Here is a 6,305-nt window from a genome sequence, read left to right as displayed (position 1 = left end):
GAGAAAGTTTATACTTCAAATGAATCAATTTCAGATGGGTAATAGGTAGAATCAAATGAGAGGGTTAAAACTATAAAGGCCTCTGTAGATAACTGTAGAGCACCTCCTTGACAGGGAAAGACTTCTTGGCAAGACACAAAAATTATGAACCCTAAACAAAAAGGTTAATAATTTTGGCCAAATAAAAACTAAGAATTGCTCTTTAAAAAACTAAAGAATGGGCAACATAATGAGAGAATATTGTTCTAAGAAGAGATTCAAGAAAAACCTAGTATTTACAGAAGATAAAAATACTTTTTTCAGAAAAAATCTTCAAACTCTTAAAGACAAAAATGGGTAGAAGACATATTCAGGAACGTTTAAAAAGTAGAAATTCAAATGACTCATAAACACCTGAACTAATCTCAACCTCAGAATTTAAAATAATAATCTTGTGTGCAAAGAGGTACTAAGAGATACTTATACTGATGCACTTCTTACTATAATAACAAATGTTGGTCAAAAGTAAAGCAATAAGAACATTGATCAACTGCTGGCAGGAGTACACATTACTATCATCTATTTGGAGGCAATTTGGTAAAATTTAAGATTAAAGGTAATCATTTCCTATGACCTTTTCATTTCTTCCCTAAGCATTTGCCTTGGGGAAACTTATACATATGTGCTCGTGGAAGTATATATATGTGTGTATGCTTAAGCACTGTGTAAATGGTGTAAATGTGCAGAGAAAAAATTCTAATTTAAAAATGTATCTCATTTTACTGTGTTTTTCTTTATTGAATGTCACAGAGACTGTATTTTTTTTTTTTTTACAATTGTAGGTTTGTGACAACCCTGTGTCCAGAAAGTCCATCAGTGCCATTTTGCCACCAGCATGTGCTCACTTCATGGCTCTGTGTGACATTCTGGTAATTCTCATAATATTTAAAACTTTTGATTGCTATTGCATCAGTCATGGTGACATGTGATCAATGATTTTGATATTCCTTCTGTAATTGTTTGGGAGTACTATAAACTGTACCCATTAAAGTTAGTGAACACAATCAATAAATGTGTATGTTCTGACTTTCCCACCAGCCATTCCTTGGTCTCTCTCTCTCCTTCTCCTTGGACTTCCTTCTTCCCAAGGAAATAAAAATATTGAAGGTAGGCCAACTAATAACTCTACATGGTCTTTAGGTGTACAAGTGTGAGGAATAGTCCCGTGTCTCCCACTATAAATCAAAAGTTAAAATGATTAATGAGTAAGGAAGGCAAAAGAGATAAACCAAAAGCCAGGCTTCTTGTGCCAAGCAGTTAGCTATGAATACAAAAAAGAAGTAATCAAAAGTAATTTAATTCACTACTCCAGTGAACATAAGAATTATAAGAGGGGCCAACAGATGTCAGGGTGGTTAAGGCATTGGATTCCCACCTGGCTAGCCATGGGTTTTTGTTTTGGTTTGGGTTTTGGTTTTGGGGTTTTTTTTTTTTGTTTTTTGTTTTTTTTTCCTCTCTAATGTAGAATTTATTGGAGAGAAAACAAAAGGAAATCTCACACATATTCTCAGATCAGGAATGATCATTCAATGATGGGGCTCTTTCTGCCAAAATATGTCACTGACATTAAAACAAGTGAAATGCTTTTCAAATACATATGTGTTGATAAAAGCAGTTTCTTTCAATGTTGCCAAATACTTCAATTTTGTCTTTGGTTGTATTTTCAATTATAGTTACCAAAGATAATACTATGCCTTTTTCTGTCTTCTTCTCTCTCTCTCTCTTTCTTTCTTTCTTTCCTTCCTCCCTCCCTCCCTCCCTTATTTCTTCTTTCTTTCTTTCTTTCTTTCTTTCTTTCTTTCTTTCTTTCTTTCTTTCTTTCTTTCTTCTCTCTGTCTCCCTCTCTCATGGCTGGCCATGGTTTGAGTCCCAAACCCAATGGCTTGAAATTCACACCAGATGTATGTGTGAGCATGCCCAAAATCCCAAGAGAAGAATAGAAGACAAAGAACAGTGGTATGGCTATCCCTTTTAAGGATGGACTTCACACTTTCCCTCTTTGTCACTCTCTGGTGAGTACTCACTGGCCATGTGAGAAACGTAGGTGCAGATCACTCTGCTCTTTCGCCACGTTTCTCACATGGCCAGTTTTTTCTCATTTTTGAGATCTCAATGTTGATATCCCCTGTCTGAAGAGGGATTCTCTAGTGACTACTTCTAAATTATTTTGTTTTTCTGGAACTTACTTATTTTTCTATATGGTATTTATCAGACCGTATACCTATTAGGCTGTTGGGAAAGTCATGACATATTTTTCTATTTCTTTTTAATGTAAAAATGGATCATGATTTTCCTGTCGATATGATATTTATCTTTATTTTCATGTTTCTCTGCATGAGAAAAAGAATATAATTGTTCTTTATCACCTTCACTGTTGGACATGTTGTACACTGCACAATTATAGCAAGCAAATTCACATCATAGTCATATAGATTAATATATATAATATGTTACAACAGTGTTCCAACAGATGGCCATAATGTATCTTGAGGAAGGGATCCTTTTTAAAATTTTATTCAACGTTAGCTTTGGGCTACTCAATAATTATTGAGTAATTGAATCAACTCATATTATAATGTATTGATTATTTCCAATATCAATGTGTTTCAAGTCTTTCTTTCTAGAGTTGCCCATGGTGCCCTGAGGTTTACCATACAGATGTGGCATTTGGTTCATGACCAGACATTTGAAATAAAAAAGAATGGATTAAACACCATGTACTTTTGATAGTTAAAAATACAAGGCCTTTGGTCAACCAGTGGCATAATGGTAACACAACACTTTGCGATGCTGGACCACATGGGAAGGTCCCAAGTTTGGAGCCCAAGAATTCCCTGTACATGCCAGGTATACGTGTGCCCATGACCTGGGTTGGCTAGGCTGGATCTCAGAATGAAGACCCTGTTGGAAGTGTCTTTCACTCTCCCCATCATTCTCTCCTGGGATGAATGAATGAATAAATAAATAAAGCCTAAACTATCACACTTTTTTAACTTGGCAAAAAGAACTTAAACAGGTACCATGTTTAAAGAAGGTTTTATAATTGTTTTGGTCTCACAGGCTAAGAATACACTGTGCACTTTTGAGGGCACAATTTTTACACTAATTTTCTTCAAAAAAATAGTTTTATCTTCCACAAAGAAAAAATCAAAGATTAGCTAGAATTGAAATTACAGATGTTCCTTATCCAGAATACTATGCATTGACACTTTTTTAGATGGCAAGAATCTACTTCTCTTTTATTAAAGCAAAACTATGCTATGCTTTAAAGTCAAAAGAAATGTAAGTATATTTGGCACACTAAGAATAAGCCTCCTCTACATCTGACAGTATGAAAAATAAACCTTGGCAGCTGCATTTCAGCAATGATGGGAACTTTCTGACAGCTTTCCTCTCTATTGCTCATAAGAAGATGACTTAAATGAATTAATGTCAGGTAGCTTAGTAAGACTCTGTTCAAACTGACAGAAGATCATGTCTGTTCAGCTACTTTAAATGCTCAACATTAGTGTGAAAAAAAGAAAAATGTCCCATATTTAAAATTAAGTGATTTTGTTTTGTTTTGTTTTGTTTTTGTTTTTGTTTTTGTTTTTCCATGTGGTGAATATGCTTGTCAGAGAGAAACAGGAAAATTGAGAAATTATCTGCCAGGGAGGATGGTCACATTGTAAACCCTTTTCCTCCATTCTCTTCTTGGGATTTTAGTTATGCACACACACACAATGGTGTGATTTATTTTTTTTAAGAGAGATTTTTGCTATAGGCACATGTGCTAACCAGAGAAACAGAAAGCAAAAAATCACACCCCTGGAGAATGGCCACACCTCAATCCCTTCTCCTCCATTCTCTTCTCGGAATCTTGGGCACATGCACACATGTGCTTGATATGTGTTTTAGGCCACTGGATCCAGGACTCAAACCACAATCTACTACATGGGAGTCCAGTGACATAACCATTATGCCACCTGTTGGTCCCACAATGTGATTTTTAAACCACACTGAAATCGCACAGCCAGCCATGTAGAATCCAGCTGCCTTAACTTTCATGCCTAAAATTGAGCGACTTTTCAATTAACAAAAATATTTATTTGAGGGAACCAGCAGTTAGTGTAATGGCTATGTCGTTGGACTCCCCAATAGTCGACCGTGGTTTGCGTCCCGGACCCAGTGACTTAAAACTCATGCCGGGCGCATGTGCGTGTGTGCCCAAGATCCCGAGAGGAGAATAGAGGAGAAGGGATTGCCACGTTACCATCCCTTCTGGGGTGTGATTTCTCGCTTTCTGTCTCTCTGTCTCTCTCTGTCTGGCAAGCGCATGCGCCCTATAGTGAAAACCTCTCAAAAAAATGTATATTTATTTGAGAAAAATTGGCATTATATCTCAGTTGGAAAAGGGGGGGGGTACAGTTCCATTAAATATAGTGTTAGGGCTATCTGATAAATCCAGATTACAGGATATGTACTTAGGGAGTTGAGTTTTTACCTTAAAGACTCATAAGTGATTTATGCCAGATAAAATGACATATCATCAGTTAATAACTCATTTAAAAGCTTCTGCCACAAAAACATGGTTTTTAAGACCAGCAAAGATCCTTTAAAATAAAATAAGGCAAATGCTTAATTTTACAAATAAAGAATTAATGAGAACTGCAATAGAAAAATGAAGAAACTTACCTGAAGTCATATGGCTAAATAATTATAGAGTCAGAAAAGTATCGAAGAGGCTTTATTTTATAATCTTCCAATCAGATCTATATTTTTATAGATCTGTGTCTTTGACCAGTGACCCTCATAAGTGTTTCTTCTTATATAGCTTTCCCTCCCTTAGGTGAGGAAGTCTGGAAGGGGCGGGAGTGAAATTAATGCCCTTTGTCCACACTTTTGAGAAACATTGGAGCTGATAACTTCTAGAATTTAAACGGAATGATCAGACCACAGTAACTCTGGAAATTCAATAGAAGAGAGATTAATTAAATGAGACTGAACTAGTGAAACAGAATTTTTTTACTCTAGACTAAAACATTACTGATTTTCTTCTATGCTTTGTTTTCCAAATTTAAGGATTTTGTCTCCTCCTGAACTGTTGATAGGTTCATCTACCTACTATTTGAACTGAATCCTAACCTTTTTCCTGGCTTTAAGTCTTGGGCAAATTTTTCAATATGTTTTGATTTTTGATCTATTAAACTAAAACTGTTTCTCTTGAAACTAAAAAATGCATTAAAAATACCTATTTAATGACCATGGTAAGCTATATAGCCCCAGCTAGATGCTACTTTATAGTATGCTCACTTTACTCTATTAGGTGAGGTTTATGCATAAAGTCAGACATGTGTTCACAGATATGTATGTATTTGCTGTGCTTGCTACTGAAAGGTTTTAAATTAATTAATATCTGAGTGAATCAATAAAATGTGAAAAAGAAAGAATATTTATGGGGTACCAACAGGTGATGTGGTGTGCTGGACTCACATGGCCAATTGCAGTTCAGGTCCTGGACCTGAAAAAAAAAAAAGTTTCTAATGACAGACACTAGCCCTCTGTTGTACAAAAGGTTCTGTCTATGTCTCATGAGATTATTCTTCCTTTTTCATCAGGTCTTCACCAGTATTATCGTGAAACTAAATCCAGACAAAGATATCACAAGAGAACTACAAATACCCCTCATGAACATAAATGCAAAAACTTTTAACAAAATATTAATAAATGATATTCAGCAACACAAAGTGTATTATACAGTATAGCTAAGTGTGACTTATTCCCAAGAAGGAAGATTGGTTTAACAACTTTAAAAAGTATTTGTGTAATACACTATGTTAATCGAATAAAGAGCAAAGAAAAAAATGCAAAAATATTTGACAAAATTCAATACCCATATAGAATAAAAACGTACAAATTAAGAAGCATCCCATCACAACATCAAAAAACATACTCTAGATATTTTTTGAAACAAATACAGTTAGAAGACTGAAAATGGTAAAAATATATATTTATAACTGAGGGAAATTTAAAAGATTTACACAAATGTAGACACATCATATTCACAGAAAGGAAGACTCAATATAGTCAAAATAACAATTATTCCAAAATCAACACATAAAACAAATTAATGTGTTCTCTAGGAAATATGGGATTTTTAAAAATAGAAGGTGACAAGTTGATTCTAAAATTTACACAGAAATGCAAAGATATGAAATAACCCAAAACAATATCGAAAAAGAATAGAGTCGGCAGACCTATACTACCCAATTTTAAAACTTACTAAA

This window comes from Tupaia chinensis, unplaced genomic scaffold (assembly GCF_000334495.1).
Source record: "Tupaia chinensis unplaced genomic scaffold, TupChi_1.0 Scaffold000691_1, whole genome shotgun sequence".
Classification (NCBI taxonomy): domain Eukaryota; kingdom Metazoa; phylum Chordata; class Mammalia; order Scandentia; family Tupaiidae; genus Tupaia; species Tupaia belangeri.
Note: the sequence above shows the minus strand (reverse complement) of the source record.